The 23,673-nt window shown below is 54.5% G+C and overlaps 1 pseudogene; it reads left to right on the forward strand.

Annotated features, from left to right (window-relative positions):
- Positions 1–12,795: 12,795 nt before the first annotated feature.
- Positions 12,796–13,546, forward strand: LOC100730593 (large ribosomal subunit protein eL8-like; annotated as a pseudogene).
- Positions 13,547–23,673: the final 10,127 nt, after the last annotated feature.

A 23,673-nucleotide genomic window follows, 5' to 3' on the forward strand; every position in this document is an offset into this window, starting at 1 on the left:
GTTTTTGGTCCTGGGAATTGAACTCACGACTTCGGGCTTGCCAGACAGCTAAGCTGTGGCCCTGGCCCTGGGTTCTACTTTATGTTTGTGTATAGGAATCAAACACACCTGTGGATTTTTTATTTTGGTCCAATACACAGAACGACATTTGCCATTTAAATCATCTTTGGGTGCACAGGGTGTTCAGCGCTCACTTTGTGCAGACATCCCACCGTGCATCTCCAGAAGTTTTCCTTGCAAAACTGCAATCCTAAACCTGTTACACAGTAACTGCGCCCTCTTCCCTCCCTGCTGCAGCCCCTGGCAGAACCCTCTGCTTCCTGCTGCAGAGGTTGGCCACTCCAGGGCCTGCGCTGGTCTTGGCAGAGCTGCGTGCCACTTGTCTTTGTGGCTGGCTCACTGCACACCATGCTCCGTGGTGGAGGCTGGCGGTGAGCAACCATAGAGCACTTGCTTTTTCACCCACGGATGGCAGCGGGGCTGCTTCCACAGTCAGCTGTGGAGAAAGGTGCAGCATACAGCTCTATTAGGGAGTAAAGACAGAATAACGGAACACTCTGGAAGTTTAGAAATGGCCTGTTTGGAATTTGTGAGGCTGAGGATTTAGCTCAGCAGCACAGTGCTTGCCTGACAAGCAGATTTTTAGTTCGATCCCTAGTACCAAAAAAAACAGAAAAAAAAACAATTTATGAGGGTTTTCTTTTTTTCTTTGTCTTTTTCATTTTTATCGGTACCAGGGATCACCTGCTTGCAAGGCAGATGCTTATGCCACTGAGCTAAATCCCCAGCCCCTTGTGAGGGTTTTCTGACTTACTCATTTGGTATCAGCGTCTTGGCCCCTTCGTTCCCACAGGAAGGGAGATCCCTGCTGGAAGCTGGTCTGCACCAATGCAAGTCACATGGTTCAGTGGTTGAGGTCAGGAGTCCCCAGCACTGACTGTGTCCCCCCACTTCACACTTGGGGGGACCCCACTGTCACAATCATCCCTCTGCCTGGATGGGCTGGGGCCCTCAGCCAGCTCTGCCCCAAAGCTGCCCAGCAGCGCCGACCTCCACCAGGCCAGAGGTGCCCAGGCTTGCCAGGCCGGCCTCTGCCTGGAGATCCCCGCCACAAGGACCTGCAGCTGCCTTGCCTGCCTCCCACACCCGAGCCCCCTGTCCTCTCCCCACCTGGCGTTGATGTCACACCAGCAGCAGGCTCTAAGGTGTGTGTGTGTGTCTGTCTGTTGTGAGCATGAAGAAGCAGGTGACACGAGAGAATAAAGAAGGGAAGATGAGCCCTGACTCGTGAGCTTGACGCCAGCACGGACAGGAGCAGCTGTGCGCTCAGAGCTCAGAAGGGCCGAGACAGCCCCCTCTGGCCGCTGGGATGTTGAGATCCCTTCCTGGGAGCCCTACCACTGAGCTACATCCCCACCCCTTTATTTTTAATTTTTTTTCAGACAGGATCATGCTAAGTTGCCCAGCTGGGCTTCAATTTGCAATCCTCCTGCCTCAGCCTCCCTCTCAGAGTGCTATTTATTACAGAGTTCTCACAACGCATCACTCTTCTCCTTGCATCCCTGCTGTCCTGCCCACTGGAGATCTCTCTCCTCCTCTCTACATCTCTCCCTAGCTCTTCCTCCTTCCTCTTCTGCAGAGCCCTCCCCTCTGCACTGGTCTCCCTGGCCTCGATTTCTCTCCTGTCCTATTCCTCTCCCATCCCCAAACCTGCTCCTTCCTACCCTGCCTGCGACCCCGTGGAGTGGATGTGTAGATTTCACACTTGTTCTGTTTATTGGCTGCGGCTTTGTGTGTTATTAATGGAGCCATGATCTGAGGTGGGCTTGCAAGCTTTTTCCTACTGCAGAAGAAACCCCCCCCTCCCCGAAAAATTAACAGCCCAAGTGGTTTTTGGTCTGTGGCCCTGGACTGCTTTCCTCCCCTTAGACATAGTCCAGAGAAAAGCTACTCAGCACTTCCGGAGCTCAGCACATCCACCCTAGCCCGGCCCTGTGCCCTGTCCCCCGGTGCTTTCCTCCTTCTGCCTCCCTCCCGCACTCAACGCTGCAGTGACCAGTGAGGGCTGTTGGTCCCGCATCCCAGCCCTGGGGCTGGACCTCGGGTCCACTTCTTTCCTGAGATTGCAGAAACTGGAAAAGCAAGAACTGCTTTCCACCCAGGCGTGGTGGCATACACCTGTAATCCCAGCACTCCAGAGGCTGAGGCAGGAGGATCCTAGCAAGTTCGAGACCAGCCTGGGCTACAAAGTGAGCTCAAAGCGCATCTGGACTGCGTAGTGAGACCCTGTCTCAAAAAAAAAAAAAAAAAAGGAACTGCTCTTTAAAGCCAAGTGTGGCGTGGTGGCGGAGGCAGGGGCCCTGCTGCGAGCTCCAGACCAGCCTGGGCTAGGTAGGCGAGCTTGGATTAGGCGGTGAGACCAGATCTCCCACCCTCCCCTCACCCTTCTCCCTCAACCCATCTGCGCCGCCACCATCACCCAGCGTGGTGCAGTTCGTGGGGGTCGGTGAGCTCCCTCGGCCGGATGTGGGGTCGCCACTTGACCCCTCCCTGGCACACTGTTGCAGCGGCTGGGCTGGGCACACGGAAGCCCGGGCAACCCGCCACGCCCACCCGCGGGGCCACGCCCGCCGCGGGCTCCGATCCAGGCTTGCACCCGGAGAGCTTGCCGCAGTCCGTCCAGATGCACACGGGCTCCTGGAGCCACTGTCTTCCCACTCCGGCCCCGTCTTTCCGGGAGGGGGGGCGGCGGCCACACCCCCCTTCCCGCTTTGCACAGGTGGGCCATGCTGCAAGGTTGCCCCTGCTAGCTCGGGAACGTCAGCCCTCTGGGGCCCGCGCTTCTTCCTGAGCCAGCAGGCCTGGTGCTGCGAGATAACTCCTGACCGGGTTTAGAGCTCGTCCTGGGCGCAGGTCTCCTGCGGGAGGCCGGGACGCGAGCTGGCTACGAGGTGCGGGCATCCTGTGCGCAGGAGGCTGTCAGGACCTGTCCCCCTGGAGGGCCGAGGGGATCCTGTGTCCGGGCGCCCCCGCAGGCAGCTGTTCCCAGAATCAGCCCTCCACGCCCGCCCTTCACGGGATCTCGTGTTCGTGATGAGGACTCCAGAGTTCACTTGCCCACAGCCCAAGTGGACAGAAGTTCACGGCCAGGCCTGGTGGCGCAGACCTGCGATCCCAGTGACATGAGAGGCTGAGGCAGACGGGTCACAAATTTGAGGCCAGCCTGGGCAATTTGGGAAGAACTTGTCTCAAAAAGAAGAGGCTGGCTGAGCAGAAGAAGGCCAAGTTTGAGCCCAACCTGGCACGACTCCGTCTTAAATTAAAAAATGTAGAAAGGGGTGGGGTGCATCTCAGGGGGGAGCCCTTGCCCAGCACTTCCGAGAACTGGGGTCCAGCCTTTGCTCACAGCTCCAAGCTTCCCGCTTCCTGGCTCTACCCCTCCCCTATGTGAGAACACAGCACAGGCCCCTGGGTGGGGGTGGAGCACATGGCACTGCTTGGGGTGTCTGAGACTGTTCCCACAGATTACAAGCACTGGAGTGGACAGCAGCTCCAGCCGCAGCAGCCCAGGGTTCCCCAGGGCAGCTGGATGTGCGGCTGGACGGTGGGTGAGCAGCCTCTGAGCTTGGCACCCTGTTCCTAATGCATCCCGGGTGTTTGGGGGAATTCCTGGGAAGCACAGAGCTGGGGAAGGGACAGGAGCCAACCGAGTCCTGCTGATCTCTGCAGCTAACTCTGCTGACTTCCGGAAAGCCTTTCTGGGCAGGAAGAGATTTATCACCTTGCTCTCTGTGGAAACTGGCCCAGAAGGCTGTAGCTGGGCACATTCCTGCTGTTTCCCCCAGGGCTTTGTTTTTTGTGAGACAGGGTCTTGCTACACAGCCCAGACTGGCCTTGAACTCACACTGCAGCTCAGGCTGCTCTTCAGCTCCTCTGGATCCTCCTGCCTCAGCCTCCCAAGCAGCTGGGATTACAGGCTTGCACCACCATACCTGGCCCTGTTTCCTATTATGATCCATTTAAAGACCTGCTTTCTGATCAGATCTCAGTTGGAAAGACAGGAAATTCCACATTCTACATTATGTATTTTTGAACAGTTGCATTTTTGTATGTTTGCTGCTGGGGTGGAACCCACAGTCCCAAGGGCTGGGTAAGGCTCTACCAACTGGAGGACAGCCCAAACCCAAACCTTTGGGCTTTTAAATGCAAGGATCTCGTATACGTCTGCTATCAGAAAAGACAAATGGGCTTTTGGTGGTTGTTTTTCATGGTAGCTTGGGAATGCGGCTCAGTGGGCGTGCCCTGACAGCATGCTTTGAGTCTTGGGTTCTGTCTCAGCATTGCCAGAAATAAAACTAAATAACAGTTCAGAAATGGAACACAGTTAACTAAGAGCTCCCCCCAGAGGGAAGACACAGCTCTTGGGGCATCGTCCTCGGTGCTAAACATCCCATGCACACCGTTCACTGGCATGGACCTATTTGTGAGGACCCAAAGCTAGAGTCTTTCCAAGGCCTCCCCAGCAGGGGAGCCTCTAACCCTTACACCTCCACCTTTGGCCTTTGTACTGGCCATCAGGAAGCTCCACGACAAGTGACAAATTCTTTCCCCCCTCAGCCTTGTCTTTAGCTTATATGCAAGACAGTCTGCATTTTGGATACTCGGTCACTATTCCATTTCACCTCTATTCTTTCCCTTTTAAATTTATTTTTATTTTTTGCAGTGCTGGGGATGGAACCCAGGGTCCATACATACGAGGGAAGTACTCCACCACTGAGCTAAGCCTCCAGCCCAGCTTTTTCATTTTTATTGTAAGTTGCCTCCAATTCTTGTTGTTGTTGTTTTGTTTTGACAGCAGTCCTGCCTCAGCCTCCTAAGTGCTTGGATTATAGGCCTGCACCACCACAACGGACTCCAAACTCTCTTTAAAAAGCCACAGGACACAAACAGGTTATTTTAGTAACAGTCGCTGGAAAGGAAACATCCTAAACATCTGGAGCTCCTGCTGGACCCTGGGCACCAGGGAGAAGTGGCCAGCCAGGTCACCCTGCACATGCTCATTGCAGGAGTTAGGACAGACACCCTGTCCAGCAGTGTGGGGCCATCAGGAGCCCTCCAGGGGCAGCAGAGAGCCATGACAGTTTGGGACACACCTCCTAGCCCACACAGGCCGGTAGTACCAGAGCTCACGGGTGGCCTGCAAATCCTCCCGGGGATCCCACACCTGGGGCTGGGAAGGAGAGCAGGTCCTTGGTGGGTGAGAGGCCTTGCAGGAGGGTCGCTGGGTCCAAAGTGCTAGCGGGCCATTTCCTTAGAAATATTACTCGCTAGACATCACTGACGCACACCTGTAATTCTAGCTACTGGGAAGGCTGAGACAGGAGGGTCACAAGTTCAAGAACAGTCTGGGCAACTGAGCAACCGAGATTCTACCTCACAATGAAAAGGGCTGAGAATGCAGCTCAGTGTGGGGGCCCAACCTCCACCCCCAAAAAGCTCAGGGATCACTTTCATTTGTACCAAATGGGAAAGACCTTAGCACCCTGCAAGGAGATATAGGGGACAGATAAGCTGCGACCACTCACAGGTCACACAAGCATTGACTGAGGTGCTGACAATGGTCCAAAATGGGGTGAATATACTAAAGCACTGAATTTCAGAGTTTGGGTTTGTTTTTGTTTTTGTTTTTGTTTTTGTTTTTGTTTTTGTTTTTGCAGGCCCGGGGCTCAAACCCAGGACCTTGGATGAGTAAGTATTCCAGCACAGGGCTATCTGATGACCTAGAACTGTATACTTCACAAAAAAAGGCCACTCTCAAGCTATCAGGACTGTCTCAGTGTGGGGCTGGAGACGTAGCTCAGCATTCTGGGCATGCCTAGCATCTGTGTTCAAAACCATTCCCAGCTAAAATCTGAAAATGTGCCTCAGCCTGTTAGCGGATGCTGCGTCCCTGACTGTCTGCACTTACTGAGCACCTGCTGCATGCTGAGGGCTCTGAGTATCCTGAAGTCCTTTCATCCACAGAGGCCCAGCGTGCTGGTGCAGTTACAGATGACAAAGACCAGGTGGGTCTCCGTCACCTGTGGTGGACAGGGCAAGGGACAGTGAGAGGGTGTGCTGACTATCTAATCTCAACACGAGGCCGCTGGCAGGGAAGCTAAGCTGCAGGGAATGAGTAACCACATTCAGGGGACAGCTAAGGGACTGGGGTGGGCTGAGTTAAGCAGGCCACTACTATTTCACATCAGCCCTCTCATTCTATTTGTCCGTTAAACACATGTGCCTCCCAGCACTCGGGAAGTCGGCCATGAGTTAAGGCCAGCCGGGCTACACAGTGAGTACAAGGCCAGCCCAAACTATATAGGGAGACAATATCTCAAAAGGAAACTTTAAAAAGTACCTAAAGGTGGGGAATATAGCTCAGTGGTACAGTGTCTGCCAGGCAATTGTGAGGTCGCTGAATTTGGTACTGATACCTGATACCAAAAAAAAAAAAAAAAAAAAAAAGTATCTAAACCTAGGACTTTTAATACCAGCCTGGGCAACAGAGTGAGAACCTGTCTCTCTAAGGAAAGAAAGAAGTGTTAGCCGAGCATGGTGGCACACACCTGTAACTCCAGCTACTCAGGAGGCTGAGTTAATTTCAAGTTTGAGGTCAGCCTAGATAACCTAGAAGATTTGCTCTCAAATTTAAATGAAGGGCTGGGCCATAGCTCAGTGACACAGTGCCAAAGTGGAAGGCCCTGGGTTCAACACCCAGCACTATAAACAAACAAACAAGCTGTGTCCCTGTTACTAATTCTATTAAAAAAGGAGAAAAAGAAAATAAAGGATCACTCAGGATGCAGAGCTGAGCAGAGTCTGAGCTCAGATTTGAGGTCCTGAGCCCTGCAGCCCTGCTCAGTCCCTGCGCTAGTGCTGAGGTGGGGACCCAGTGCAGGCAGAGGACCCAGGCTGGGAGCTGGGTCTGAAAGACGACGGGGAATCCGCTACAACACGGTGCCAGTTAACTTGAGGCCTCATGAAACTGGACAGCCCTTGGCACATGTTTGACCTTGGAAGCTGGTGTAAGGGATCCGGGGTCCACGGAAGGCCCAGCACAGGGCCAGCAAGGAGCAGAAACTCCCCTAAATACAACTGCGTCTTTTTGTGAGCGCAGGGACGAGCAGTTCTAGGGCAGCCACCACCGTGTCAGCAGAGGCTCATCGTTGGATGTGGGTCCAGTGCTGACCCTGTGTTGGGCCGGGGCTGGGTGGGTCAGGAGAGAGCGGCCCCTTGGGTACCAGATGATGGGTCTGGGCTGAGGCCCAGATACTGCAGCGAGAAGAGGCAAGAGGCGTGGGCTTAGGCGAGGGCGGTGGTCTGAGGTCAGGGATTCCGGGAGGTAGCAGCTGTCCTGGACCTGTCCTCCCCTCCCCTTCTTCCCACCCTGTCCTCCCTTGCAGGGCCTGCTCCATGCTGCTGGCAGGACAGCGTTCCCAGGTCCCAGGCCTGTCTGCAGCCAGTCCAGCTGACATCCAGCCTCCAGGAGCTTCCCCTGAACGCCCAGGCCAAGGGAGCCTCCTAGGACTGAGGGGGGGGGGGGGATCAGCATTGTGTCCAGCGCCTCCTGCGGACCACGCCTTCCGCTGGGTGGAGGGATCTGCAGATGAAAGCCACCGAGGCGGGAAGCAGGGAGCAGCCCAGAGCTTGGAGGGGAAGCAAGAGGCGCTGAGAAGCCCCAGGGCCCGGGGCCAGCGAGGGAAAGGCGGAGGAGGCAGCGGAGGATGTCGCCAACTAGGGGGAAAAGGCTGGTGGGAGGTGAGGAGCTCGGGGCGCGGCAAGGACTCCACGCCCCGCACCGTCGCCCGAGCAGCAGCGGCGACAGGGACCCGGACCTTATTCCCAGGCCGAAGCCGTGGGCGGGGCGGCTCCTGCGGGTCACGTGCCGCCGTGCGGCCAATCCGAGCTCGGCACGGTCGGGGGCTGGGAGCCCCGTCAACGCCACGCGCAGTCCGGCCAGCAGGGGGCGGCAGAAGCCAGCGCCGGGACCCGCTGGTGCTGACCCCGCGGGCACTGCCGCTCCCGCGTGTGCCAGCCTTGAGCGCAGCGGGAGCGCCCCGGGACGCTGCGTGCAGAGTGTGCTGGGCGGTGGCCGCTGCCGGAGTGGCCCGGGCTGTGACTGTGCTGTTGCGTTCTGCCCAGCCTCACTTCCGGGCTCCGAGGTGTGAGGTTCCGCGGGGACGCGACAGTCACCCACGCGCCCTCGCCCTTCTTCCCCAGCGGGTGTGGGCATCACCTGGCATCCCAGCGTGCAGTCATCTCTCCCCAATAGCCACCGATCCGGACGCCCCGGCCCACATCCACTTGGGACTTGTCCCCAGCCTAGAGCGTGGACCCTGGGACAGGAGGGCCCGCATGCCTGGAAAAGGCTGCCCACGCGGCATGGGCCATCTCCCATCACCCACATCTGTCCCAGCCACCCGTGGGTGGAGAGGATGCGTCCAGGAAGCTCGCACGCGTGTGTATGTGTGCGCGCGCGCGCATGCTGTAAGGTCAAATATGGGGAAAGCAGAGATGGTCACAGAGCAGAACTTTGGAAAATGGACTCCCAGAAAACTGACGGAAAAACCGCCTTCTCCATTTCCTCTTACCGTGATTTAAAGTGTGTTTGTATTTGGGGTGGTTTTTTAATTCTTTCTTGACCAGGTGAACCACTGCTCTGTCTACTTTTAAAGTTTTTGATTTATTCTTTCTCTTTCCTAAAGCATGTTTCTTGTATTTATTTATTTTCTTCTATTTCCATTGATTTTTTTTTTCAATCTGGCTGAGTTCATTTTCACTCGTCTCTATTAGTGCAGGTAAAAAGGCTATGAGTTTTCCTCTGAGTATTGCTTTAACTGTTCACTTTAAATTCTGATATGCAATATTTCAGATGTTTTCTAGATATTCTAAAATTTCACTTGATTTCCTCCCTGATACAAGAACAATTAAACACATACATTTTACAAGTCATAAGGTTTTTTGTGTTCTAGTTGTGTTGTGATTTTTTTTTTTTTTTTTTTTTTTTTTTTTTGGTACCCGGGATCAAACTCACAACCTCCAGCTTGGCAAGCAGTGCTGCTGGGCTAAATCCTCAGTCCCTGTGTTGTGAATTTCTTTCTTTTCTTTTCTTTTTTTTTTTTTTTTTTTTTTTTTGTCTTTTTTTGAGGCGGGGTATCGCTATGCAGTTCAGGCTGGGCTCAAGCTCACTTTGTAGCCCAGGCTGGTCTCAAACTTGCAACAATCCTCCCACCTCAGCTTCCCAAGTGCTGGGATTACAGGCATGAGCCACCACACCCAGCTCCTGTGTTGTGAATTTCTGATCTGACCTGCATCGTGATTGGAGAATGTAGCGCAATCTACATCTGCTTCTTGGAATTTTCATTTTTTAAAGAATTTGGATTTTTAGGGCTGGAGATTTAGCTCAGTGGCATACATGCCTGCCTGGCAAGTTCGAGGTCGTGAGTTTGATTTCCGATACTGAAAAAAAAAGATATTTAATAAATATTTTTGTTTTGTTTATTTTTGAAACAGGATCTCACTAGGTGGTCCAGGCTGGCCTTGAAATCACTAGGGAGCCTGAGCTGGCCTGGAAGGATTTGCAATCCTGCCTCTGCAGCCCTGGGACACCATGCCTGGCTGTGAAGTACTTTGGGCGTAGTCCTTCTGCAGGAATGTTCAGTTCATCCTGAAGGCCTCTGTTTTTAGGATCGAGAGTTTGATACAAAAGAATTAAACCTATCTCAGTAACAGCAGTGGACTATCTCCGGCCTTCCTTAATTTTTTTGTGCATATATTCTTAGAGAGGTGAAATAAAATTTCCTAGTACTGATGTGTCTTCTTTCTCCTTGTGTTTCTCTTGCTGTGCGAATGCAGAAACTGTGCCACATGGTTCATGAACATTAATGTATGCTATTAACTCCTTAAGAGAATAGTTACAGCTTCATGGTGGCTTGATTCATTATTGTTTTTACAAAGTGCGTATCTTGTCCTCAAATGTGTCTTGCCCAGAGTGTGGCTGATACCTGCTGTGTGTTCACTGCTATCCTTGGTGCCATCCCTTTATCTCTTTCCTTCATGGTCTTCCCGCTTGGAGAATCTCTGGAGCATCCAGGATCCTGGTTGCCTGAGAACCACCAGGTGGGTGTTTCCCTTGAAGACTGTGTTTACCCAGGTGGAGGTGAGGATTCTATTACAGCGCTGATGAGGCCATCTTCTTTAGGCTTTCTGTTATCCAAGGTCTCAGTGTATTTGCTTAAACGGGGTATGTGTATTTCTTCTGATATTTGGGAAATTTTTCACTTGTCCTCGTGGTTGCTTTATAATTTCACATTGTACTCTTCATCCTGTATTTCCCTGAAGGAGGCCGTTGACACCCAAATAGGAGTGATCATGACAGTTTTGTTTGCACATCCCTCACTCACCTCCAGCATCCTTACACAATTTAATTGGTTTTTTCTTTTGAGGTGAGGCTTTGTTATGTAATGGAGGTTGGCTTTCATCTCCCTAAGTAGCCCAGGCCCGCCTTGAGCCCTCTTGCCTCAGCCTCCTGAATACTGGGATTACAGGCGTCTGCCAGGATGACCAGCTCACGATTTACTTTTAAATGAAAGCATCAGGATGTAAGATATTAATTTTATGCCACATATATAATGTAGAGATATCTGCGTCATTAGATCTAAGATTTACTCTGTTTTAAGATAATCTGCAGGTGTTATAAGAACCGTTAGAATGAAGTGAATGTCTGTCCTTCCCAGCCGTCCCTGCAGAGGTCTGGCAGTGTTTGTCCATGAGATGGAATTCAAAGACACAATGACATTCTTCTTTCTGAACCCCATGTCCCTGTCTGGGCCACGTGGCCACCCTCAGAGTCTCTGCCCTTCCTCATGATTCAGAGGAAGTGGCTGGTGTCTTTGCAGAGAGCATAGCTGGGAGTGTCTAGTGGGACCCCCCCGGGTGGCACTGTGTCACCCATGATGGCCGGCACCCTGCCACTGAGTCCCCACTGCGGACATCAGGTCTGTCTTGCCAGTTCCTTTTTCTCCAGCCTTGTCTGTGGATCTGGGCACGGTGACCGCCTTAGTCACCTTTCATATCACTGAGACATAACGCCCGACTCTCACAGCCTGAAGGAGGAGAGGTTTACCTTGGCTCACAGTGTGTAGAGATTTCAGTCCATAGTGGGCTGGCTGCAGGGCAGAATGTCGGGCAGAACGGGGGGAAGCAGAGAGGGACTCGACACCTCCTCCACCCAATATCACATTTCAGCCACAAACTCATCAGTGGAGTAATCTGCTGATGAATATCATCCCCCCCCCCACCTCGTGTTCTTGTCGCCTCCCCAAAGCTTCACCTATGAGCACATGACGCTTAAAGGGACATCTAGATATAAACCATAACGTTCTCCCCCTGGCCACCATGTCCATCCCTTTATGCAGAATGCATTTGGTCCATCTCCAAGGACTGCCCAGGTTCTCACAGTTCCAGCATGGCCAAAAGTTCAAGACTCTGAGACTCAAGGCAAACCCTTAGCTGTGAGCCTCGTACAAATGAAAAGAAAGTTAATTTCTGTACTGCTGACACATAAAGGCATGGGCTGAACATTCCATTCCACAAGGGAAAAACAGAAGGACAGAAAGGAAGGCAGCCAAGGCAAGACCAAAACCCAGCAGGGCCAACGCTGAGTCCTACAGTTCCATGTCCAGCACCTGGGGGGGTGGGCGGCCTGTGGCAAGGTGTGAACACCGTACTGCTTGGGCAGCCGGACCCTACAGTCCTGCGGGTGGTGATGGCCCTCGTGGCCTCTCTCCTGGACTGGCTATGTCACTCTTCGTGCCTTTCCTCCGACCTTCCAAGTTCCTGGCTTCTGCAGCATCCCAGGGTCTCCGTGGCATGGGCTTCCCCTCAGCCTCCCACATGGCTCTCTTAAGGTTCCGCTGTGGCCCTTCCAGGCTGCCTCCTGCAATCCGGGTGGAAGCCTCTCAGAGGCCCCTCCTGGTACCAAAACCTGTTTCAGATACGCACTACCTGATGCTCGCACCTCCAAAGGGGAGAGGCTTGTTTTGGTTCACACTGTGCTCATGTTCAGTCTGGAGGTGGCTGGCCCCAGGGCAGTGCGCTCGGCAGAGGGGAAACAACTTGGGCTGTGGTGGTGGGAACAGAGATGGGAGCTGAGGGAGGAGAGAGGGTACCAGACCCTTCCAGGCCACGCCCCCGGGACCGCTTCCACCAACCCGCTCCACTTGTCAGTGGCCTAATCCCCTGAGAAGTGTCACGTCCCTGCATCCAGTCACCTCCCCAAACCCAGTCTTGAGCAAATGAGGGGCCACCATGACAGGGACAGTCACACAAAGCCAGTCATAGTTGATGTTGTCTTGCTAAGGCTTGTTGGAAATTCCTCCCATCTTCCTCCAAGAAGGACGCATTGTTACCACCGGCGGCAGCCCTGGGATTACCACACCGGCCTCTGAGCCTGCTTCTAGCAAGTCACCTCCAGGGGACCACGCCTGGTGCAGCCATTGCTGCTGCCCTTTCTTCCGCCTGGGTGCGGTCTGTACCCCAATTTGTTCTTCTGGACCAGACTTGTTCGCTGTGGCTTGGACTGAGCAGCCCCTCTTGGGATCCCACCCTATGACTCCGTCACCATGGTAACCAGCCCGGCTACACAGTGAGTTCAAGGCCAGCCCGGACTAAATGGCAAAGCCTTCTCTCAACAAACAAACAAACAAACAAACCATCCGCAGACAACTTTTACTTTCTCTGTCAGCTGCCAAGATGCCAACAGGGAGGAAAGCCAAGAGGGAGGAGGTGGCACTGGCCCCTGCCATCGTGAGGAAGAAGGAGGCCATGAAGGTGCTGAACCCCCTGTCTGGGAAGAGGCCCAAGAACTTCGGCATTGGGCAGGACATCGTCCGGGAGAGCTCTCACCGCTTTGCCCAATGCCCCGCAGTGACGGGGGCTCTCCTGAAGGTGCCTCCTGCGATGACCCCGTTCACCAGGCCTCGGACGGCAAACAGCTGCCCAGCTGCTCAGGCTTGCCCACAAGTACGACCAGAGGCAAAGGGAAAGAAGGAGACGCTCTTGGCCCACGCTGAGACGAAAGCTGCTGGCAGGGGGGGCGTCCCCACTAAGAGACCCCGTCCTCAGAGCAGGTGTTAATGCTGTCACCGCTCTGGTAGAGAACAGGAAGCCTCAGCCAGCAGTGATCTCGGGTGGATCCCTCTGAGCTGGCTGTGTCCCAGTTGGCCCCATGTCACAAGATGGGCGTCCCTTTCTGCACCATCGAGGCGAGGGCCAGGCTGGGGCATCTGGTCCGCAGGAAGTCCTGCACCACCGCTGCACCACCCGCTTCCCCTCTAGACAAGGGCCGCTGGCTAAGCTGGAGGAGTGGATTGGGACCAGCCACCATGACAGACAGGACCAGATCCAGCATCCCTGGGGAGGCAGCTCTGGGCCTCCTGTCGCCAAGCTGGAAAAGACAAAGGCTAAAGAAATGGCCACTGAACTGGGCCCAGTGTGCCCCTGAGTTTTCTGTACACAAAAATAATAAATAGAAGCCGGGCTTGGTGGTGCACTCCTGGAATCCCAGCACTTGGGAGTCTGAGGCAATTGGATCGTTGCAAGTTCGAGACCAGCCTGGGCTACAAAGTGAGCTCAAGGCCCACCTGAACTGCGAATCGAGACCCTGCCTCAAAAAGACAAATAAGTAAATCAATCATCCTTAATTGGGGGAGGGGAACCAACCCAGTGCCTATGACTCTCCAGGACTCTTAGTTAGACCCTCAGAGCCATGGGTGGGATGGGCTCATTTTTTGTACTTACTTCATGCATTTTATATATATATATATATTTTGTACTGGGAATCAAGCCAGCAAGCTTGTGCTTGCCGGGCAGGCGCTGTGCCGCTCAGCTACATCCTCCAGCCCAATAATTTTTAAATTTTACTAGTACACATTTGGAGTTCCTGCACGGTCACCTCGGGGTTGGTTCCGTGGACATGTTTACGGTTCGGCCCTTCTCCCTTTTCACCGCCTGCCCTGTGCTTTACCTAAGTGGGCTCACATCGGATGTGACCTTCCGGTCCGGCTTTTTCGCCTCCAGCCACCGTGTGTTTAGGGGTGACTGCATTAATGTCACACCCCTCCCTCCCCAGCCTGGCCCGTGCCGGTGGGGATTAATGTCTCGGCCGCTGGCACTTAGCCCAAGAGAGATTTAACTAGAGGGTGTAACCCGGCTGTGGCTCTCTTGTGCAGATTCTGAGAATCTGGAAACCAGGTCAGAGATTGCTCTGGTACGGGGCACAGGGGCGCCAGTGGCACCTGCTGGTTTTGTCATAAGCACCCCTGTTGGTGACCTGAGGTCACCTCACTGGCAGTGCGGGTCTCCCACTCAGCCTTTTCCCTGGTGCAGCCCAACAGCTGCCTCTACCCTGTGCCCGGGACAAGAGCTGTTGGACAGGCCCCTGGCGTGATCTCCCAGCTGGAAGGTGTCCCCTGTCCTCTCTAAAGCCCTTGGAGAAGTCCCCAGGTACAAAGGCTGTGAGGGACAGTTGCCCTCAGGTCCCTGGGGGTTGACATGTCACTTCTGGGGGGCAGGGCTGTGCCATTGTCCCCAGCACCTGTTGCATAGATGGCAAGGCATGGGTAGTGGGGTGCCCTACCCTGCGCTTGGGGCTGGGCCCTGGCAGACAAGCTCAAGAGAGGCCATGCCTGGCTCAAGGGGGTACGTCACCCCGGAGGCTGCCAGAGCAAAGGCTTGGCCCAGCAGGTGAGACAGCTCACATGGGCAGTGAGTATCTTACTTTGGAGGAATGGAGCTGTGGGTAGCTCTGGGGTTTTCAAGGCCTGAGTGAACCACATATGTGGGTGACTGAATCAGCCCAAGGTAAGTTCCACAGTTCGTTCTTACCTCCCAGAGCAAGCCATTCCTGCACTCCACCCTGAAGGAGCTAATCCCTGTTTCTCTGGCAGGGCCTTAGGCTCCACCAATGATCCTTTACCTCCCCTCCCCCACAGCTCTTTGAGCCAAGGTCTTGGCAGGCTGGCCAGGCTGGCCCTTCTTGGGAGATCCTCTGGTCTCATCCTCCAAGGAAATGGAACTGCATGTGTGGCCACCACACCTGGCTCCTCACCGGGCTCACCAGGTCTTAGCTGCAGCTGTGGGGCTGCTGTTGCCAAGCCTGAGACTTAAGGGAGGACCCACCCCTCATGCCCTCTTCTGGGGTCCCCATCCTCTCCTGGGACAGGAGCTTTCTGGTCCTTTGCCTTCCGGGACTGAAGTCATGCGTCCCAAACCCTGCCTGACGGTGAGGTCTGTGCTTGGTGGCCTCGAGTAGGGCTGTCCTGGTGGGCCACGGCCTGGGGGTAGCACTCGTGCAGTGACCTCAGAGCATGGCTGGGGCAGGGGCTCGCTGTGCCCTGCCTCCCAGGTGTGGGACACCTGGGCAGGCAGAAAAATGGTGAAAAGGATTCAGAGGCCCAGTTTTCTCCAGCCCTTCATCCCAGGGAAAGGCACTGGACTTGGGTTCTAGGCCCTCTGGGGCCTGTGATCTCAGGTCTCTGTAGAAGAGAGGAGAGGGTCTCCTGGCACCCACCCTCAGTTCCCAGGGTTGTCGCTGCTTTTCTTGAACAAGAGAGTCTGGGGCCAGGGCGGGGTCACAGGTGGGGAGGGGACAGGCAGGGACAGGCAGAGGAGAGGTGAGGGCTGGCAGGCTTTGAGGTGGGCGGACGGCACAGGGAGGTGGCCGCCCCAGGGATCACAGCCCCGAGGTGTCCATTAATCAACAAAATTAATTAGAGCCAAGACAAGCTGGTACACCCAGCACTTTGGGAGGCTAAGGCAGGAGGATCACAAGCTTGAGCCCAGCCTAGACAACTTGGTGATTTAGCAAGACCCTGTCTCAAAATAAAAATGAGATGGACTGGGGTGTAGCTGAGCGGGAGGGCCCTCGGTTCAATCCCCAGTACAGAGAAAAGAGAATTAATTAGGTATCTTTTACACTTTTAATGATTTACACTTGAGAAAAATCTTGTGACACAGCCCTATCTCCCTTGGTGCGGAACACGGGTGCACGTGCACACAGGTACGCTCACGGACGGGCTTGTACACATGCATGCAGCCCCCTCGCAGCACCAGGTAGACATCCATAACATCTGGGGCTCCACAGCCCCAGACCCCCATGCACCTGCACGCCTGAGCTGGGATCCCTGCTGGCCTGAGTCACCTCCTGGCCAGGCCAGGGTCCAACACTGGGTGCAGCCTCCCAGATCTGTGGGTGCTTCGTGCCCATCATGCATACTGAGGCCTCTCGGGAGACCCACCTACTGTGGGCCAGGCCAGAATGCCCTAGTCACCAGAAGCAGCCCAGCCCCAGTCTGTCTCTGTCTCTTGAGTAACCCCAAACCCAATGGGAGGGACAGGGCAGGTGGGATCCTATCGAGGTTTAGCTGCCTGTCATGGGCTGAGCCCCATGCCTGCTAATCTGGGGCACCTGCTAATTGGGGGCTTAGTTTAGTCACATGCAGGCCTGGCGACCTGGCCTGAAAAGTATTCTACAGCCTTTATTTGTATAATCCTCCCTGATACCTGCACCCATGATTGCTGAACCCTCTTTTTTTGGTATGTATATGTCAAGGTAGGGTCCAAGTTATTAAGTTGCCCAGTATAGGCTTGGATTTGAGGTTCTCCTGCCTCAGCCTCCTAGAGTGCTGAGATTACAGATGTGTGCCATTCCACCCACTCTAGAGTCTTTTTCTAAGTGACATCCAGCCCTGGCCATGAGTCTGTCTTCTGGCTGGGTGGTACCAGAGTTTGCCCTCTGTCCAGCCCCTTCCTGTCACCCTTCACCTCTATTGGTAGCCAGGAACTGAGGCAAACCCAGCGGTCTGGACTGTGACATTTGTCATATCTGCTTGGGACAGTGGCCTCTGTGAAGGGTCAGCGCCCTGCACTGCACATCGGTGAAGACACCACCATCCTTAGACTGCAGCCCCAGGGGCGGGTATGCACGGCTGTGCCCGTGTGTGCGTAAAGCCAAGTGTGAGCTCAGCTGGGCTTCATGTGGGAGGAGCAGCAGCCTGGCCTGCGGGAGGATCTGGTGCCAAGGAGGGTTCCTAGGAGCCTCTCTGGCCTCCAGCTCTCACGGGATTCACAGATTTATATGAAGTGGGAAGACACTGTGGAGGGGCTTCATGCATAAGGATCCAGGAGCAGTGGGGCAGGCCAGTGATCCCAGCGCCCGGGAGGCTGAGGCAGGAAGATTGCCATGAGATGGAGGTTAGCTGGGGCTACATGGCGAGATCTTGTCTCAAACAACAAAACAAAATAATGAAGCAAAACACTGGGTAGCTGTATAGGTGGGCGTGAGGAGCCTATGGCCTCAATTGTATAACAACCCTGACTCCGTCGTCTTATGACAAACAGTAGCCATCTTAAGTGCTAACTTATAGTTAAGTTTGTAATTCTTAGATAAGCTGCTGCTTCTCCATGCCCTGCTGTTTCCTCCACAGTCACACTCTCTTTAGTGCTGAGATAAGTTTCTCTCGCTCCACACCCTGCCCATATCCCCAGGCCACACACTCTTCCCCATCCACTGAGACCACGTGCTGTGGCCTAGCTGCCTGCTGACGTCAGAGCCTTGGCCCCCACTCTCCCACATCCTGTATATGTGTGGCATTGCCTTTCAATACATGAGACTTGATCAGAATCCTGTCTTGTCTCCATTCCTTGTGTCTCTTGTCCTTTATTCATCCCCGCTCCTCCTCTTGGGTTCCCATTGGCTTACCCACGGGTCACGAAGTACCACCCGGCCCAGGACAGGTGGGAGTGAGACACATCCCTCTATAAAAATAAAATAGGGCAGTGGGAAGGGTTATACAGAGAGGTGTGTGGTGGCGGAGGGCCTTGAAATAGCAGTCATTCAGTCATTAATTAGCAGGCCTGGGATTTCACAAGGGGTGGGAGGGGCTGCCTATGTCTTTGTCTCAGCCAGCTGGCCCTTCAGGGTGATGACAGTCTGCTGAGTGTCTTTTCCAGGAACATAACCTTGTTTACCCAGAAGAGCGCAAGCCTCCTTGGTCACTGTCTTCGTTCCTTTTCACATCGCTGAGACAAAACACCCGACATCCAAAGTTAAAGGAGGAAAGGTTTGCTTAGCTCACAGTTTGTGGAGGTTTCAGTCCATGATCGGGTTGCTCCATGGCAGGGTGGCTGGCAGAGGGGCATCTGTTTTTGGCAGACAGAAGGCAGCCAAAGCAGCAAGTGCCAAGCACCAAGCTGTGCCACAGCTCTTTCCGTCCTCACTTATGCCCTGCTCAGGCTGCCTGTCCCTAGCGAGGGCAGCACCCACCCCTTAAGCCCAGCATCACATGCTGAGTCCATTTTAACATTGCATCCTTGAGCCCAGCAGCACAAAGCCGGGATTGGTCACCTCCAGAAAGCCCCCCCGTGACCACACGAGGCTCTGATGGGCTATCTAGACACAAGCCATCACGGTTGCTATCAGTATGTTGTTTATATTTTTTAGTTTATTTTACTTCTTGTGCCATTCTGGGATTGGCCCCTCTCAGTGCCACTGAGAACTTGCCAGGAGTTGGGGGAATCCTGGGGACTTCACTGAGATGTTGGGGGCCTGGAGAGCAAGAAGGTCCCAGTGTCCTTTACTGCAAAGAGGACAGTGCTCAGGCAAAGGCCCAGTGGTCCACCACAAATATATAGACAAGGTCTGATGGACCAGAACCCTGCCACGAAAAAGAGGCTTTATTGGGCAGGGGTGGACCGCCTTGCAGGTCAAGACAGCCCCTGTTTGGCTTGGGGAAAGGGTTTTTAAGGGTTGTTGGCGGGGGGGGGGGGGGTCTCTGTGGGTGATCCAGGTGCGAGCAGCAGATGTGACACGGTCCTGGGCAGCGTTGACTTTTGTGGTTGGATCAGCTCTGGGAAGTTTCTTTTCTTGTAATGGAAACATGAACAGGTTCTGGGGACAGGCTGACCCTTTAAAGCCATTTCCTGGCCAGGGTGCCCTGGAACCAGATTTCTGTGGAGCAGGATGCTGAGCTTTAGAGGCCACAGTGATGTCCCAGGGCGGGCAGGCCAGTGGGAAACTTGCCAGGCAGGAAGGAGCACAGCGGCTTGGGGACCTGCTGCAGGAGCGCGGGCTGCTCCACTACCTGGCCGTGCGTGGTGGTGCATGCCTGTGCTGCCAGCATGAGGGAAGCCGAGGCAGGAGGATCACAAATTCAAAGTCAGCCTGGGATACCTAGCAAGTCTGAGGTCAGCATGGACTGCAGAGTAAGACCTTGTCTCAAAACAAACCAAGACAAAATGGGCTGGAGGTGTAGCTCAGTGGTGGAGTGCTTGCCTGGCATGAAAGAGGCCCTGGGCTCCATCCCAGATCTGAAAAAAGCCAGAGCAGCCAGGCTCATCTGAGCAAAATATGCACTAGTGGTTGACTGGTGGAGTTAGCCATTGTACCCGATCAGAAGGGAAGGGGAGGGAAGGGAGGGGAGGGGAGGGAAGGGGAGGGAAGGGAGGGGAGGGGAGGGGAGGGAAGGGAGGGGAGGGGAGGGGAGGGGAGGGAAGGGAGGGGAGGGGAGGGAAGGGAAGAAAATGGAAGGGGAGGGAAGAGGAGGGAAGGGAAGAGAATGGAAGGGGAGGGGAGGGGAGGAAGGGAGAGAAGGGAGAGATAAATGGGAAGAGGCTGGGCAGAAGTGACCTGTTAAATGGACCAACAGTGTGGGCGATGCCCCTCGGCAGATTCTGATGTCACCAGCGTCACCCGTGTGTGCTGCCTGTCTCGCAGGGCTGGGGATGGGAGCCAGGCAAGGACCACAGCAGCCCAAAGCCTGGCATAACCACCCTGCACCCCAGCTGGTGGCCCTGCTTGATCACACCCGGCTCCAGCACCCAAAGACTTTCATTTTAATCGGTCATACAGCATGTCTGAGTGTCTATGCCCAGGGTGAGATCAGTGGGGTTGTTTTAGGGGTAGGGGTGGCACAGGGGATTGAACCCCGGCCCTTTTAATTTTTTGCTTTGAGACAGAGTCTTGCTGAGTTGTGCAGGCAGCATGAACTGGAGACCCTCCTGCCTCAGTCTCCCCAAGTGCTGGGTCACATCCCCGGCTCCAGGGCACGCTCTTTCAGGGCAGCAGGTTCCGCAATGACAGGAAGTTTAGAAAGCGCTGCAGTTAAGGTGAGGCGTCTCTCTGCCCTCTTTTTTTTCCTTCCCACTTTGTATTGTTACTTCCCTAAGATCCTGCGGGCACAGCCTCGAGGGTTAGTGGGCTCCCCAGGGATCAGCATGAGTCACACCCCAGCCTGGCTTGGGTGCGGGGAGCTTTGTCAGCTGACGGTTTCATGGAGCGCTCAGGTTAATGCGGGACTGTGTCACAGACGCGAAGGCCCTTGGTGCCCTTTGAGGCTTTTTGTTCTGGAAATCCTCTCCGTGTGTACATTATTGTACATTATACACCTCAGGATTTTCACTGTCTCTTTTTTTCTTTCCCTGTGCAGGAGTTGAACCCAGGACCTTTGCACAGAGACAAACCCACAGCCCTTTCAGTTTTTTACTCTGAAATGGAGTTTCTGTAAACCACTACGTTGCCCAGCTTGGGCCTGAGTTTCTGACCCTCCTGCCTCAGCCTCTTGAGAGCTGGGACTACCACTCCCGGCAGTGATTCTGCTGCTTCAGGACACCATGGTGCTCGGACACGCGGCCGACTCCTTCCCCATCGTCAGCTATTGCTCCGCCTGCTGCTCCACAGGTCTTCGGGGGACACACAGGGTCCCCCTGGTGCTTACAGCCCAGGAGTGAGATCTCTGGGCGTGACACCAAAGCGTGAAGCTCCCAAGCGCTGAACCACATCTTAATGTCGTTACAGTTTCGCCCCTTCTGGTTGGAGACCACTCTCGCTGTGTTCTGGAGAACCCCCAGTCACTCATCCACACAAGCCATTCGGTTTATTTTGGGTTCAGGCGGAGCATTGCTACCTTGCCTGGGCTGGCCTGGAAATTGCAATCCCCGGGCCTTCGAAGCAGCCCGGATCACAGGCATGCACTGCCATGTCCCAAAAGTCATTCTTCCAGGGCAAATCATTACTAAGAACATCTGGTCAGGGATCCGGGGGTCGCCCCTGAGCCATCCACCGGACTGCTCAGTACCATGGACAAAACCACAAACAGACAAACCACAGCAGGAAGCCCCTTTACAACAGAGCCAGTGTTATGACATCCAGGTACTAGCCAGCTGTGGTTCATTTGCATTTCCCCGCTCCTGAAATCTTGGCACAGCAGGGTTACCACAGTGCTGGTGACTCCTGCTCCTGACTCCTGCCACCAAAGTGCAAGCCCTGCTGAATTCTTCTAAGGTGACTCCGTAGCTAAGTGTCTCCAAAAATCAAGTGGCGGTGACATTACCTTACTTGGCTCTGTTTCTGGTCTTCCTGGCCTGGCTGCAATCCTGTCCCTGAAAATCAACAAAACCAAAACCCCTAAACTTTCTTTTTTTGGGGGAGCAGCCTTTGTCCTGAGTGACATCCCTAGTCTTTTTTAGTTTTTTTTTTTTTTTTTTTTAATTTGAGACAGGGTCTTGTGAAGTTGCTCAGTTTTCCTGGCTGATCTGGAGTTTGAGATCTTTCTGCCTCAACCTCCTGAGTGCTGGGATTATTGGAAGTGTGCCACCATAACCAGATTACAATTTTATTCTTTGTTTCCTTCAGGGTCCAACTATGTAGCCCAGGCTGGCCTTGAATTCTGGTGATCCTCCCGCCTCAGCCTTCCTCCTAAGGGCTGAGATTGCACCCACCACCAAACTTTATTTTTAAAATAAATTTTGTCTTTAGGATCTGTTCTAGATTACAGGGAAATGGTGATGAAGTACAGAAAGCTCATACACACCCCACACACCCAGTTTCTCTTACTGTAATATGGTAGAACAGTGCGGGCCTTACAATTACCCAGGAGAGGAGGGCTTGGGTCTGTAATCCCGGGTGTTTAGGAGGCTGAGCCAGGATTGGGATTTTGAGGCCAGCCTCCAATTTAGGGAGACTGAAAAGAAAATTAGAAAAACAAGGAGGGTACTCGGATGTAGCTCAGTGCGGAAGCACCCGCCTGTATCTGTGAGGCCCTGGGTTCAATTCCCAGCGCTGGGGAGAAAAAGCGCTGCTGTTCCTTTCTTTCTCTTTTGGGGCAGAGTCTTGTACAGTTCAGGAGGTGTCTGTTTGACTTATTGCGTAGCCCGGGCTGGGCTTGAATTTGCAGCCATCTTTTTGCCTCAGCTTCCTGAGGGCCGGGATTACAGGCCTGGGCCATCAGTGAGGTGGACACACTGTGATGAAACCAAGTCCACCCCTGTCCCAACATTGTAGGTTTCCCAATGCTTTTTTTTTTTTTTTTGGCACCGGGAACTGAACTCACAACCTTGCACATGCCGGGCAGGTGCTTGTGCCACTGAGCTACATCCCAGGCCTCCCCCCATGTCCTTTTGCTATTCAGGACCCCTCTGGACAGCATATCACCCACAAATACATCATTCCCAGACCAGCAGCCATCAGGCGCAGGCTCCTAGTTGTGAAGCATCTTCTGCTGGGAGTTGACCTCAGGGGCTGTTGGCTCGGGCCCTGCCCTGTGCACTCTGCACCCAACCTTTCCCGTCCTCTCTGCCTCAGTTTCCTTTCCTGTAAAATGAACATGAGGTCAGTGTCCTCTGGACCAGTGACCTCTGGGGTCACAGTGGGGGTGGTTTTTGGAACACTGCCCTGGGAGGAGAAACTGGAGGGCTTGGGTGTCCAGAGGGCATAGTGGATACCAGGTTCCAGTGCTCTACAAGGGATTGGGTGTTTGCAGTTGGAAGTCACCACTGGACCCTGTCCCAGCATTTCAGCTGTGCCTGTGTGCTGGGCCTTCCTCTGCACTGGGCCTCAGTTTCCCCAAAGGAAGGTGGCAGATGGCAGAGGGCTTCTGGGGGCGGGAAGGGAGCCAAGCCCCTGTCTCTGGAGTTGTGCAAGCAGGGCAAGCCCTAAAGTGTTCTCCGAGAGTGGGAAGCTGGACTCCGCCTCCGCCGCCACCACTGTGATGTCCCAGCGGGCTGCACTCCTGGGGTCCCACAGCGCCCACCTTCGAAGCCGAGCCCCCCTGGCCTGCACGTGGAGAGCACTTGGGTGCTTCTCGCTTCTGAGCCAGTGTATCTGATCTGTCCTCTACCACCAAGTCCTCCTTTGTGACTTGTTCTACCGGGGTTCAGTGCACCCTGGACCTTAGCCGTTGGAAGGCCGTCGGAAGTAGCACCTGTGTCACTTCCCTAGCTGTGCCTGGGCTGAGACAGCAAGTTCCTGAGGGCGCTGTGGTCTAACGCATCTCCCTGACATGGCTGGGCTGCATCGCAGCGATCAAGGGGCAAGTAAGGGCGCGGCCATCCCTTCTGAGCTCGCTCTCTAGGTGTCCCTGCCACCGAGGTCCTTCCTTGGGTCGGGCTGGTTTCCAGGTGCAGAGGGTGCAGGTGGTGGGGGGCAGACGCGGCATGCCCCGCCCCTCGACACATGGCCCCGCCCGCCTGGCCCCGCCCTCCCGCCTGGCCCCGCCCTCCCCCCACCTGCTCGCGCCCCACGTCACCTGGCCCTGCCGATGGCCCCGCCCCCGGCGCGTGGCCCCGCCCCGCCCC

The sequence above is a fragment of the Cavia porcellus genome, unplaced genomic scaffold (genome assembly GCF_034190915.1).
Source record: "Cavia porcellus strain 051 isolate PalLab524CR breed Dunkin Hartley unplaced genomic scaffold, mCavPor4.1 scaffold_31, whole genome shotgun sequence".
NCBI classification, from domain to species: domain Eukaryota; kingdom Metazoa; phylum Chordata; class Mammalia; order Rodentia; family Caviidae; genus Cavia; species Cavia porcellus.